This window comes from Sinocyclocheilus grahami, unplaced genomic scaffold (genome assembly GCF_001515645.1).
Source record: "Sinocyclocheilus grahami isolate Dianchi unplaced genomic scaffold, SAMN03320097.WGS_v1.1 scaffold1518.1, whole genome shotgun sequence".
Lineage (NCBI taxonomy): Eukaryota > Metazoa > Chordata > Actinopteri > Cypriniformes > Cyprinidae > Sinocyclocheilus > Sinocyclocheilus grahami.
The window spans coordinates 6,557-22,298 of NW_015506697.1; the positions used below are offsets into that span (position 1 = coordinate 6,557).

The window sequence follows — 15,742 nt, forward strand, 5'->3', positions numbered from 1 at the left end:
TGCGGTCTTGCGGTCTTGGCCACTTGAGAGCGCATGCGCGCGACAGGAAGTAAGTGCGCAAGACTGTCCCAGGTCTTAAGAGCGCAGTGGCGCAGTGCCCTTAAAGCACACTAAATCCACACTATCTCGAATACCGCTCCGGAGCGCTATTCGTGGCTTAGTGTATCATACCGCTCCGGAGCGCTATTCGAGGCTTAGTGTATCCCATCATGCATCATGTTCTGGAAATAAATCATGAGACTTTTTGCCGCGATCTCGCGAGAGGTCACGGAAACCTTTCCAATGCAAGTTAAAAATGAATATAATAAATAGATATTACATATAATTTGGTAGAAAAACAGTGTTTTTACGTTTTATTGGTGCAAAGATGAGTAGTGGTGATATTTATTTTGTACAACATTTGCAACTACTTTTTATCACTTAATTAGAAGCACCACAAATTAAAATTGTCATGTTATAGGGACTACTGAACAGACATTTAGAAAAATAAAGCCATTTTTACAACACTATAAGTGTGTCCCATCAGGTAATGAAAAGTTCGACACACACTTGTGGTCTTCATCCTCACTTGAACACTTAGGCCAAATACAGGAAATACGTCATATAAGTAGTCAAGTGGTCAAGTGCAAAGACCGCAAGTGTGGGTATTTGAACAAGGCATCTGTCACCAGCTCTGGACTTCATACCCCAGAATCCTCCCCGGCTCACACCTTTTCAAAGTCACGGGCTGTGTCTGAAATCGCCCCCTATACCCTTAAATAGGCAACAGCAAGCACAAACTATGCAAAAGTGGCATTCCTTCCAGTGCACTCTGTCCGAATTCACTACTCGTTTTCATTCACTCCTTCTAGTGAACTGAATTAGTGACCTAATGTAGGGAATAGTGAATGAGGGTATAAGGGGGCGATTCCGTACACAGTCACGATCACCACTCACACCAGATCACCTGGACCTGCCGTCTCCAATCAAGCCACCTTCAAAAGCACGCTGCTTCCAGTCACTCACCATCCGGTCTACCATTCACTATGGCAAGCAAACCAGACTCTTACCTGCTATTTACCTGTTGTCTCTACTTACCTCTAGTGTCTCCTATGTGACAGCGATCCTGTCCCTCGTCGACCCTGTTAATTTCCCAAACTCCTGCAATAGAGCAGACTCCTATTACCCAGAGCTAAGGACCCTCAAACGCTCTCTGTTACTCACGACTAACCTGCCATATGTCATCATTGCCATCCTATGTCAATAAACCAACCTGTATACACTCTTACCTCATGTCTCTGCCTTGTGTGCCGTGACACCAAGCAATACGAAATACCTCTAGTTTTGTTTTCCTCCAGCTGCTCTCCATTTTCCGGGCTGCTCTATTTAGGGTGTGAGTGTGCTCATTATACCACGGTGTCCGACTGTTTTCCTTAATCTTCCTTAAGCGTAAAGGAGCAACCGTATCTAAAATGCTAGAAAAGAGAGAGTCCATAGTTGCTGTTACATCATCAAGTTGTTCTGAGGTATTGAATATGCAAAGGAATTGAGATAAATCAGGAAGATTACTTACAAAGCAGTCTTTTGTGGTAGAAGTGATGGTTCTACCATACTTGTGACAAGGAGTAGAATTTACAGTTTCAGCTATATGAAGTTTGCACAAGACTAGATAATGATCTGAGATATCATCGCTTGGCTGCATAATTTCAACACAATCAACATCAATTCCATGTGACAGTATTACATCTAGAATATGATTGTGGCAATGAGTAGGTCCTGACACGTGTTGTCTAACCCCAATATAGTTCAGAATGTCTATGAATGCTGATTCAAATGCATCTTTTTCGTTATCAACATGGATATTAAAATCAGCAACAATTAAAACTTTATCTGCAGCCAGCACTAACTCGAATATAAAATCAGCAAATTATTTAATAAAGTTTGTATGGTGCCCTGGTGGCCTGTCTTCAGTAGCCAGTACAAACATCACAGGGGATTTATCATTAAAAAAATAAGGGTAAATTCACCCTTTGTTAAAACATACTTAAATCTGCAGCCTCCAGACTTGTACAGAACTTTTTATTGCAGAGCTGACTGAATTATTTTGACCCTGAATGATAACATGTGCCTCACATGGTCTGCCTTTTTATTTTAAGATATTTGTTTAATTAATTTTATTAAGAATTGCATAAAGTAGATTTCCCTTTTCCTGCCTCCGTGTGTTAACATGCTAACTCACAGTGCAAATACATTGCACTTATACATGACTCTGGATGCATTCATTTTTATGGGCACAGCATAACATACTGTATTGTTGTGTTTTTAATGTAACATAAAACAAACAAACAAAATATTAAAAAATTACTATATGTAGGGCAATTAATGGTCTATAATTGGTTCAGTTGTACATCATTTTAAATAAATTATATTTTTATGTTTATACTTAAATTCCATAAGAAAATCTTTGCTTGAGCCGTGGGGGTTAGTTTGCAAACTGTAGTTTACTGCAAGAGGGTTTTATTTGCCTCTGAACACAACCTTTTAAAATATCTCAAATTGCTTTCCTACATAGACACATTAAAGCGGCTTATCTATGTTTTTACTTAAAACTTATTTATTTCATGGTGGTGAAATCACGACAGAATCTGTTTTGCGCTAACATAGAATGAATACACATTAAGAAGGAAAGGACAGCATTTTAAAAGCAGAGAAAAGAAAATCATAGCAAAGCAGCAGTGATTACTTTAAGACTAAGCAGGAAACCTGCATTTAAATTGCTCCAAATAATTTATACATAGTTTATGTAAGCTTTATTTGGCTACTCTTGGTGCAATTCAGTATTTTAGTGAATAAGTAGTGCAAATATTGTCTCAAAACAATGTCTATTGGGCTAATCACAGTCTGCTTTAATCTACTCTACTGAAACTATGCATCCAGTCTATGGTAAATCCTGTGAGATAATACTGTAATTTACAAAATAATGTTGTGTGCCTACATGTTTGTCTTTTTTTTAAACATATTGAGCAAATATTGCATTTTGATATGCGTATAGGATGTCAGAACCAATTAAGATGGACCAATATTATATTGTTATTATTTATTAAAAAATTTTTTGTACTGGTGAAATCTCTAGAGTGACATGTGATTAAATTTTTGGTGACACTGAAATTAACCTCTATGCGCTGGATGAGGTTAAATTCATTGATTTATTGCCATTCAAACATCTCCTGGACACTACCCCCTTGTCCAAATACCCACACTTGCTGTCTTGGCCACTTGAGAGTGCGTGTGCGAGACAGGAAGTAAGTGCGCAAGACTGTCCCAGGTCTTAAAAATACCAAAGCGCAGTGCCCTTAATGCACACTAAAACCACACTATCAGGATTAGTTAGATGGGCTAGTGTATCCCATCATGCATCACGTTCTGGAAATAAATCATGAGACTTTTTGCCAAGATCGCGTGAGAGGTCACAGAAACCTTTCCAATGTAAGTTAAATATTAATAATACAAATATATTACATATAATTTGGTAGTAAAATAAAGTGCCACGCATTTTATTGCTGCAAAGATTAGTATATTTATTTTTGTACAACATTTGCAACAGTTTTTTTATCACATCATTAAATTGTGTCAATTATAGGGACTACTGAACAGACATTTAGAAGTTGGTTTTAAAATGCAAAATATTGAAAATAATAATAAAACAATGTAAACAATTTGCGTCTTTACAACACTATAAGTGTGTCCCATCAGGTAATGAAAAGTTGTACACACACTTGTGGTCTAAATGCAGGAAATACGTCATATAAGTGGTCAAGTGCAAAGACCACAAGTGTGTGTATTTGGACAAGGCATACATTTTGTATTATAACAGTCAGAGCTCTCAAATGCCACCTAGTGCATATCTTTTGACAGAAAGAAGTTTAATTATTTAAGTATACATTTTAAAGTTTTTTTTTCTTCACTGGTTAATATTTACTCTATTTCTGTATAACATGTACAACGTGAATTGAATTTAAAAAATCATATTACCTAGACTATTTAGCTAATATTTGTGTGTACAATGTATTTTATGCTTATTAGAGTAATGTGTCATTAGCTTAGCAACATGCTTATGGATTCAAGTTTCTTACGCACTTGAAGTGAGGAGTGCTATTTTAACTCCATATTTGCTTCCTATGCAGAGTTCACATATGAGGTTTGAACTGTGTGTGCAAGTTTTGCTGTTCTTGTGGGACTATCATATGCAAATGTATAAACAAAAATAGCAAAACCTGATGAAATCACCTTGTCAGGGAGAAAAAATAGATTTTTACCTGTAAGGGGAAAAACGTGTGAGAGAGATATTTTCCCCTGTGGTTTAAAAATGGGTCGTGGGATTGTCCCCAGTTGCAGATACCAGTGCTGCATCTGAAATAACATACTTTCAGAGTATGCTGCATGCGATGAAGAACACACTTCTCGACTATAAATAAAATATGTCTTATAAGCATGTGAGTAGTATGAATACAATTTAGACACACTATATCCACAATGTCGGCATAGTTCTGTGACCTACACAACAAAATTAGCTGTAACGCTGTTCCTGTCAAATTTATTAATGTGATGATTGCTCTTCCATGTCCTAATGGGGTGGAAAGTGTTAATTTGATGCACACTTTAGAATCTGGGCAAGCAGTACATGTAGGTCATTTGGGTATTTTTCACCTTGTGTTTTATAAAACGTTTATATTCTGACATACTACTCATCTGACCCACTGCATATTTGAAGGCAGGACATATTCAGATAGTCTGACCAACTGACCTTGTCAAACAAAGTTTTGAAGTTTTGCAGACAGAGACTCACATTTATTTCTGAGATGTCAATTTATGAATGGTGCACTTATAGATATTGATTCATATTAAGCAGAGATATGTACTCCAATGTTGAAAAACAAAATACATCATCTTCAACTACTCTATGATTGTCAGACTTTGTTCCGTATTTTGTGTGTGTTTTGCTCCCCATGTGTTTCCATGCCCTTATTTGGTCCTTCCCGTTCTTGTCTGTATGTTCATTTGGTCCAGGTGTGTCCCATTATTTTCTGGGCATTTAACCCTCTGGGGTCTGAGGGTGTTTTGGGCCCTGGAGAAGTTTTGACATGTCCTGACATTTGTGCTTTTTTCAGTTGCTAATAAACATTTTAATGACTAAGTTTAGTAGCACCATAATCAGCACAAACTGGGCTACAATAATATGTGGGCAGCATGTATGTATGTGATTGTGTTTTTGAGAAAACAACGTTTATGCGTGCTTAGTGAAAAACTAAAATTTTAAAGTCACTGAAATAAGGCCATAAAACATAAGACTATTGTCACGAATTCGGTCCATGGACTTCCGTTTATTCACCACCATAGGTCACCCTTTCCTTTACATTGACTCTCGCACAACTCAAACTGTTGCATAGCACCCCGGACTACATATCCCATCATTCCTTGCACGATTTGCACACTGCACTGATTTGCACTCATTGCACACAGCTGTTTCTAATCACCTCACTCACTATATAACACCCACTCTAACCACCTTTCTCTGCTGAGTATTGTTTAGCCTGTACCCCTTTCCGAGTCTCCGTGTTTTCCTTGTTTTGCCTTGCCTGTTTCTGCGGTATCTGATCTTTGCCTGTTTTCCTGGATTTTTTCCCCTCTCGTCTCGCCCCTGTGATTCTGTCTGCCGAGCGGTGACCTATGCTAGCCCTAGGACTATTCTTGTGTTTTGCCTGCCATATACCTGTTTGCCATTGTTTGACCCTGCCTGTTTACCACGTCTCTTTAATAAAAGCTTGCAGATGGATCCACACTTCTCACGTCTCCTCAGCCCCGTTACAACTATTGAGAACTGATCTTGAAGTCTAGAGTTTTGCTTCAGAATGATGTGAAAGTCATCTTGTTTATTCACTCACAGAAAACAGTATATTGATTTAAATTTTCTAAGACACTTTTTGTGTAGAAAAGGAATATGCGAGGGGGCGTGAATGGTCATGTATAATGAGTGATTCACACCTGAGAAGACAAAGGCCTGCATAATGAGCTGCATAATGAGCTGTCATGTGTGTGACTGAGAGGGAATTGCTACAAGAAATGAGGAAAAAGAAATGTATCTATTTTTTGTTTGTAGTTTATTTAGAATATATATAACTATCACATCATTTTGGGAGTGTGTGCATCACATGGTCTTAGCTGTGGTCCAGGTTCTTGTGCGGGGCAGGAATCTCAGAGCCTATGGAACATGTCAACGTCAGTCTCTGGTTTCCATTGGGCTGCTTATTTGCTTTGGCTCTCTTTGCAACAGGTTTTTTGCACTGTTATTCTCACATCTGAAATAAAAAAGCAAGCATGCTGTTTACACAAACTACATTATACGATATACATGATCTAAGACGATGGTGCCGACGGTGATGGCTGCCTCCGTGGCATGCTCCGCAATTGTTTTTATGTTTTTGTTAGTTTGTCCTGTCTTTAGTTATATCGTTAATAAAAAAGACTTACTCATGTTTATGATCACTGCTGGATCAAGCCGCTGCATTGTTTTTTCCTATTCCTCTCAGCGCAACGCGAACAGCTTGCTGCTTTGTTTACTGTGATGTGGGCATTTACACGCGGCGCACTTCACGTGGATGATTATAATATCTATAGCGCGCTCAGCACGTGGGCGTGGTCGCATTAGAGATAATGAAGGGAGACGTGAAAGACTGGACATCGCGTTGGTTTCATATGGATTACTTTATCACAGAATATTTGCTTTCGATAATACTTGCTTAGTTTAAAAGTAGACATGTCAAGCTTTCTATAGATATATCTCTCATGTCTCTTTGTTGAGTATTTGCTGAGTAACAGTTCATTTTAATAACGCGTTTCTAAATAAAGATCACACAGATCAAGGCGGCAGACAGCACACCCTGTTTGTTTTCTTTATTTTATAAATGCACAAAGTTCTGTTGTTATTATGTGTTTATACAAATAAAAGTAGACCATTTACAGATTCAATTGATGTATTGCTCTTATTTGTAAGATCAAAACTAAAAGTGTAATTTAAGTTATTTTCGGTGTTATCAGGAGAAGATGCCACAAAACGAGTATCCGTGTTAGTCGACCTCAGAAGGTTAAACCCTGTGTTTCCCGGTGTTTCCTGTCTGCTGTTAAACATCTTCCATGAGTTCCTGTGTTTTCCCCGTTGCTGATTCTATTAAATTCCATGTTGAAGTGTTCTCCACCATCTCCTTGTTCCAATCCTCCCAGAGTGACCATGACAGAACAGCAGACCTAAAGCTGAAGTAAGCGGCACCCGTTCTCCCTGTTTTTTGTTTCTGTGTTTTGAATAGAGTTTTGTTTTCCAGCTTGTTTCTCCTTGCTAACAAGCTTTGTTCATCGTCATGGCTCAGGTAAGCCCCGACCTGATCGTCTTCGCGAGGGCGTTCGTGCCGCTCGCCCTCGCCAGCTCCCTCGAGGGGGAACCCCTCATGACTCTGTTCTGGCTCGGGATGACTTTCCATCAGTCCACGGAGCTCCCAGACACCGTTTTTTGTTTCTGTGTTTTGAATAGAGTTTTGTTTTCCAGCTTGTTTCTCCTTGCTAACAAGCTTTGTTCATCGTCATGGCTCAGGTAAGCCCCGACCTGATCGTCTTCGCGAGGGCGTTCGTGCCGCTCGCTCTCGCCAGCTCCCTCGAGGGGGAACCCCTCGTGACTCTGTTCTGGCTCGGGATGACTTTCCATCAGTCCACGGAGCTCCCAGACACCACCGACCTCGACTGGAAGGAGACAGTCATCCGGTGTCTAGAGAGTCTCCGATCCCGATCCGGAACCCCTCCGCCGGCCGTTCCTCAGTCAAGAATGCCGGCCGCGGCTCTCTCCAGCCCGCCGGCCAATCCCGAGTCAAGTCAGCCAGCCGTTCCCAAGTCAAGTTCACCAGCCGCTCCTGTGGCAAGCCCGCCGCCGGTTCATCAGTCTAGCCTGCCAGCCCCAGAGCGCGCTCCAGTGTCGGCTCCAGCCCCAGAGCTCGCTCCAGTGCCAGCTCCTCTAAAGCGCCTTGCTGTGCCTGCTCCTCCAGAGCACCCTCCAGTGCCAGCTCCTCGTAAGCGCTTCCCAGTCCCCGAGTTTAGCCCAGGGAGGGCTCCAGATCCCCAGTTTAGCCCAGGTAGGGCTCCAGATTCCCAGTTTAGCCCAAGGAGGGCTCCTGATCCCCAGTTAAGACCAGGGAGGGCACCTGATTCCCAGTTAAGCTCAGGGAGGGCTCCTGATTCCCAGTTAAGCCCAGGAAGGGCTCCTGATCTCCCGTTTAGCCCAGGGAGGGCTCCTAATTCCTAGTTTAGCCCAGGGAGGGCTCCTGATCCCCCGTTGAGCCCAGGGAGGGCTCCTGATCCCCCGTTGAGCCCAGGGAGGGCTCCTGATCCCCCGTTGAGCCCAGGGAGGGCTCCTGATCCCCCGTTGAGCCCAGGGAGGGCTCCTGATCCCCAGTTGAGCCCAGGGAGGGCTCCAGGCCCCAAGTTCAGCCCCGTGAATCCCCCCATGGAATTTTTTTTTGGGGGGGGGGGGGAGCAAGGCCCCAGCCGATAATAGGAAGTGCAGAAATATTTGAGAGGGTTAGGGATGCAATTAGTCATGTGACTCATCGTAATGGGGATTCAATATACAAGTCTTATGAACGCACCCCACCACTGCACACCAAAGCTCATTTGAGTTAGTGAGACCGATTATACTTCCCTTCTACCGCCACTTCTGTTATCCTCTTAGCTCAAAAACCCAGGGTTGATGGGAGCGTCTCCAGACTTCCTGAAAACGGCTCTAAAGATTATTCAAATGAGTGTATTAAATCTATTCTATTTTAAGCCCTCTATTTCTCTGTGTCCTGTTTACTTCAAGATTTTGGACTCCAACTGTAATCTGCTATCTGAGGTCAGTCTTGGTCGAGTAGTGTTTATTTATTGATTATAGTTCTCTTTGTGGGTCTGGCAGTTGCAGCTTAGATGCAATCAAGTCAGATTTAATGAGTCCATGCATACAAATAGACTTTCCCCATGCCCTGTTTTGACCAGTATCGATTAACTCTCCTGAGTTATCAGGCCTATCTGCAAAAGGGATCAGTCATTTTGTTCACATCATGACACTTTTTCTGATTGGGACTGTAATTGACTGTCCTTTCCATGATGATATTAGGCAAAACTAACAAGGCATAGCATATGGCTATGTTAGGCTGCACTCTTCAGCATGGGCAAGGTCATATGTGAGTGTGATAAACAGTTAAGAAGAGGAGGAACAATCCATAACCACACCTGAAATCATAAGAGATATTTGATATTATTATTCAGTTGGCACCAGGCAATTTTTTATGCTGTATACGATCGTATACCAATATACCACCAATATTTATGCTGTAAACGATCGTATTACTTTACATCAGTAACTCTTAAGTAAAATTCCTGTTTCCTATTACTTTTATTGATCATCTTGTTACCGTTTCTTTTTTTCATACATCTTGCATGGAGCTTCTCGGAATTACATTATTAACCAATCAATATTATGTTATTATTGAGCACTGGTCCCAAGAGGAGAGAGAAAACCATAACTCAGACATCTATATCAGTAGAAGAAAGCAGGAAGATCACATTAAAGTAAGGTCTAAAAGTTTTTTCGGGATCGTTATAATTGCCCATCCATCCATTCTTCCTCATATGTTGAGAATATAGGCAGGGAAACACACACTTGGATGGCTAGCCAGTTCATCACTCATCAGAGTGTTGAGATTCTGTCATCATTGTGCTAGTTGATCATATTTTGCTTTGATTTAAAATTGTCTTCTAGATGTAACATAAGATAAACTCTGGGCAATTCACAGATCCCTCGTTGAAAAGTAAAAATACATTAGAACTAAGTTCATTTCTGAGTTTGCAACAATCTTTGATGTGTGATTTTTGAAGAATAATTGAGTTTTGTCAGTTTCACAATAAAAAAATGGCAGAAAGAGCTAAAAGTGTGCTCAAACATCTGTCAGTATCTTCCCACATTTAAAGGCCAAATGCATTACTCAGAACCGTGAAAACTGCAGTGAAAGAACTTATAATTGGTGATTGAGTAGAATACACATAGTAAACAACTTGATAAACAGTCACTCTCTTAACCTCATTTTTAACTCTTTTCACCTAATTTTCTAGTTTATATACAGCAAGATATTGGACAACATGGCTATAGTAATCACACAGATTAGATATTTTGTTTAGAACACTTGCAATATAGTGCACATATAAGTGTAAACATATTTTTGGAGCCTGACGGTAAGTAAATGACAACATAACAGAAGTAATTCAGAACAATATACAGCACTAGAATGACTAGTACAAGATAAAAGTGACTAACATTTTCTTAGTTCATGGGTGTCCCAACCTGTTCCAGAAGGCCTCTGTCCTGCAGAGTTTAGCTCCAACCCTATTTAAGCACATCTGAACCAGCTAATCAAGGTCTTCAGACTCACTAGATACTCCCAGGTAAGTGTGTTGGTTTCCCATACAACAGTGTAACTCAGTGCTTATCCACTGTACTACAATGCATCATTGGAGAAATTACATTTTTACAATTGTTTTTGCAATTTATGGACACGTGCACTTTTCAAAAACGGTGTTGATTGTTGAGAAGCTAAAATATATTACATGTCACTGCCTGTACTGCATGTTACCTTCTTGCCCAAAGCATGATCTATTTGAGTCCAGACAACATTTACAAAAATTTTACTAATTTCAGTTCTGAAGTAAGAGCTTGAATCCAGCAGTCAGATTCACAGAGAAGTTGCCTTGTCCTCACCTTGTCTTACTACAAGTGATAAACACAAAAGTTGCTATAGTATTCCTAATGCAATCTGTTTGCACTTCAGATAAATGTACCATGTTTGTGAAAAACAAAACGTATATGTACTGTTGAAAGGATTTGTATTTATTTATTGGTAAAACTAGAATAACTTTCAATAATAAATCATTAACAAACATTATATAATGCTTAATGGATCATTAGTTAATATATATTCAAAGAGTAAATTCTCTTCTGTAGGCTAAGAACATTTCAAAAGAATCATGTAATTATAATTGGGAGAAGTGGTGTTAGATGGCTAGGATAGGAACTTAAACTTTGAAATAGCTAGTTATCTTTCTTTTCTGCTCAAGATGAGAATGTTTTGATTACTGTAGCTACATTGTTTTTATAATGCTTTTAAGTAGGCTAAAATATTAAAATAGTATAGATTTCAGGAGGAAAACCCTGAACAGAAACAGTATTTTTTCTGTCACATGGCCTCGCATGTATCTAAATGTAAAAATGCAATACATGTCAAATGTTTTTTTTTTCGGACCTCTGCTTGGAAAAAATATAGAGGCCTTGGAACTTTAATTGAATACCCCTGACTTATAAAATAAAGAAATACTTTATTTGTATGGTTTTGCAATATCTGTGTCGCATATTTCCTTCTGTGTCATGGTTTTGAACATGGTAATGGGTTAAAACATAGCCTATAAATAACAGGCTGGCTGTACAATAACCTTACATCTTACATCAATAACAAATCTTTTTTTTTTTTTTTTTTTTTTTTTACAAAGCAGATCATAGAATATATATTTTGTCAATAGCCGATAAAACAGCTTCGTAAATAGGAAGATTTCAATACACGAGGATTCTGAATGAGATGTTTTTAGCAAACCATTAAATGACTAAGAGACTCGACTCGGACTCCAAGTTAAAGACTTGTGAACATCTCTGATGTGAATGTAAGAACATAAGATTTTGTACGCAAAATAGCATGCTTTAGGACCTGCCCTATATGCTTACAATGTAGGGAAGTGAGGATTTTGGATTGCATTTTAAAGAGAAAATCAAAGTGAGGTACTGAAGATTGGCCTGTTCTTGTTTCTGATGATCTAGCACTTGATTCCACCTACAGCATGACTTGCATTTCTAAAGAGGCAATGAACAGTCTTGGGCAGTGGTGGTAAAAGTACTGAAAATTTGTAAATTTGAAAATATGTTGGTTTTGTTTCTCGATATTGTTTCTTAATTACCACATTTAAGAAACACTATGGAGTCCATAAAAAAAAGTTTCAGTAACAAATTTTGATTTTAAAAGCAGCGAAGTAGAATACATTCATTAATTTGTACTTAAGTACAAGTACAATTACAGACTTAAAAATATACTTAGGAAAGTACAAATACCTGAAAAACAACTACTTAATTACAGTAACGTGAGTAGATGTAATTCGTTACCTCCACCACTGGTGTTGGAGAATGTTTCTATGCCATTGTGTGGCAATTCAGCCTTTTTATTAGTTCAATATTATTTTTAACATGTTTTCAGTTCTGTGATAGTATATGTTATACCCTACCTGGTCTCATGGCAAAAACATACCTGCACTCTTAAAAATAAAGGTGCTTCACGATGCCATAGAAGAACCTTTTTGTTTAAATGGTTCCATAAAGAACCTTTAACATCTGAAGAACCTTTCTGTTTCACAAAAGGTTCTTTGTTGCGAAAGCAGGTTCTTCAGATTATAAAAAGGTAAGAAAGAGATGGTTCTTTAAAGAACCTTTGACTGAATGGTTCTTTGTGGAACCAAAAATGGTTCTTCTATGGCATCGCTTGAAGAACCTTTTGAAGCAGCTTTATTTTTAAGAGTGTGGGGCACTTTTTGCGGACCAATAAGTACATATCACTGCAGTTTCCAAAAGAAATTAACACTAGAGGCAGTAAAACTCTGACGCCTTGTATTTCTTTTCACACAAATTTACAGAGTTTTGCATTAACTTTTAGCGACAGTCCCCAGATATTTGAATTCTGAACCAATACGTACCTGAAGCAACGTAATAAAAACACACCAATATGTACCTAGATCAACGTAATAAAAACATGCCAGGGTTCATATATTGAACCCGTGTTTTAGCATCACTCAGTGGACATTTCTCTTTGAAACTGCGGCGAAACGTGCAGTAAGGTACATAAAAACGGTGTTGCAGAAAAGTACCCAGAGGTAATCACATTAAAGTAAGGTCTAAAAGTTTTTTCGGGATCGTTATAATTGCCCATCCATCCATTCTTCCTCATATGTTGGACCGTAATAAACGTAATAAAAACACAGCAATATGTACCTAGATCAACGTAATAAAAACATGCCAGGGTTCATATATTGAACCCGTGTTTTAGCATCACTCAGTGGACATTTCTCTTTGAAACTGCGGCGAAACGTGCAGTAAGGTACGTAAAAACGGTGTTGCAGAAAAGTACCCAGAGGTACGTATTTTTATGAGACTGGGTTGGTTATACTGTAGTAAAAAGAACATGGCCCTTCTCATTGCTTGTTACTCAGTCCTTGCTCATCACAAGCTCTGAAAACTGCACCTCTGTCATTTGGAGGGAAAAATAGAGACAGAATTGTCCAATACACAGAACAGCAGGATAAGACAGCATAATGATTTATCCCCAAAGAAAAATTGTATGTGACCAACAGGAATCAATCAAGAATGAACCGCAATTTGATAAAAATTGGCCCAAGTGTTTTCAAGTCCTGCCAGTTACCTGCTAGGAAAGAGCTGGAACACACAGAAGCAGCTGTTATCTCTGCTGGGGTCGAGACCATGTGTTCACCCGTGATGGAATCGATTACAAGAATTCGGCCCACTCACTTATAAGACGTCACAAAGATCCATCAAGTGTCAGGCGCAATTAATTCCCATCAGCCTCTGCCCTATGTAAAATGCATTCCTAACCTGCACAATATATTTTGGTAAATTAGAGCTGCAAGACAAATGTGGGAGGCAGATTTACTTTTAATAACAAAAGTACTCCGGGCTACGGAGAACACCCCCCATTCATTCATGTAACTGCAGTCAATCGATAATGAGGACAATGTATGATAATTATATTAAGAATTACATTAATTGAGGAGTCAGAAGAGATTTGGTCGTCGGGAAAACCTGCAAAGCTAATTAAGGTTCTGAAGCAAACTTTCCAATCAGCACAATAATCCACAAGCCTTCAGTCTATTATAGGAAAGATTAATTGGTTTGCTGTTATCCCAGAGGCTTTCACTTCAAATAGAAACCCTGGTTCGGGGGACTGAATAGCAGACTACAGCGGGTGAGTCAGTGAAGCTGGAGAGATATACAAAACCATGTGCTGATTCACTAATGTTGCTCTGGTTTGCTGCAAAGGTCTTTTCAGGATAATAATGCATACTGATGCACAGTACAAATGAGGATAGTGTAAAAATTACTGCTGTTCTGAATGACAGAAAAATACACCCATGAGGAATTTATCAAGTTTCATTCTACTTAACTCTTCCTTAACTGTGCTATTAAGGATTTGTTATGGAAGGTTCTATCTAGGCATAATCGGACCTACATATGCAAACATACCAAGTTGGATGTAATCAATAAAGGCTGGAATACTTTTGGCCACATTTTTGCTTTAATTTACAGTATGGTTGCCAGAAGTCAGAACAGAACTGCAGATTTGAGTTGACAGATTTCACAGAAATTTGTGTATATATGATGGTCACAGACTCTGATTTAAAAACATTTTTGTTTCAGACTATGATTTCATCCAGTCAGAAGATGTAAAATTGAAATTTTGAGCCAATTTTAGAACACATTTTGCTTTCATTTGTCATGTGCCTCCTAGCAACGAGGCACGTGTTTATGTTTATAGTGTTTGGGAAGATATGAAAGTCTGGCACTGTGTGGTCCTTTGTAGTTTTTCCTCTGTAACTGTTTACAAAGTTGGCAAGTGAATGATGCCTTTAGTGTTCAGTTTGTAAAAGTCGTATTCCAGCCTTAAGTTGTCAGTCATTTCAGCTGTTTTGTTTACATACCGATTTAGTCAATTCAAGTGATAACCAGTGGTTTCAAGATGAGCAACAAACTTGGTTGCAAATTGGTAAAATGTTACAAATTTTTTAAAGTCTCATTCATACTGTACTGTATTTTTTTGTGAGAGGTGACAGTTTCTCCGTTAAGAAAGCATGTAGGCTATTTCATCCCTCAATTTGTACACTAGGTAGACCATACGCTTCCACAACCATTTTACATCTGTTCAGCTCCTATTTCAGCATACAGGGCCTTGAGATGTCAGATATTAAGAGCACTACCATTAATGTAGTTTACAAATTTGTCTTTCAGTGTTTCTTATCACCACTTTAGGCTGGATGGGTTTCCTTTTGATTCCAAAGCTTCACAATGAATAAAACCAACCAATATTCTGTTCTGCTACATTCTTGATCCTTCTGACAACTCTGCTATTTTTGCCAGTGATATTGACCACCCTGTCGCTGGCAAAACCTTTGCAACAGGCCCAATCCAAACTCTTTATTCATGAAAGCAGTGCTTGAAGTGGGCCGGTACGCACCGGTACACAGTATCGGCACTTCAATATTTTAGTCTTTAGCGTACTGGCACTTTTTCCATGCATACCGGCACTTCTGACATGTTGCCGATACTGAGTCAAAGCATCTGTCTGGGTGATTAGAAATGACACTATAAAGCACACTACCCAGGAGGACATTTGAAACCGGTAAACTTTTGGAAAGTTCACTAATGCAGAGAAAACACAGACAATTTCATCAGAGATGGTGGAGAGAATGGCTCGCGTCCAGATGGCAGTAAAGTATTATTTTCAGTGTGTATTTGGCTTAAAAGCATGAGTGTTTTATAATGAATAGCGTGTATTTGGCTTAAAAGCATGAGTGTTTTATAATGAAT

At 39.1% G+C, this 15,742-nt stretch overlaps 1 long non-coding RNA gene across 1 annotated transcript in view; it reads left to right on the forward strand.

Annotated features, from left to right (window-relative positions):
- The first annotated feature begins 13,935 nt into the window (after positions 1-13,935).
- The window catches only part of LOC107570883 (uncharacterized), a 21,869-nt gene continuing 20,062 nt past the window's right edge, over positions 13,936-15,742 (forward strand). Inside the window, exon 1 of the long non-coding RNA XR_001607098.1 lies at positions 13,936-13,946. This is a non-coding gene — a long non-coding RNA (uncharacterized lncRNA). The remainder of the gene's footprint in view (positions 13,947-15,742) is intronic.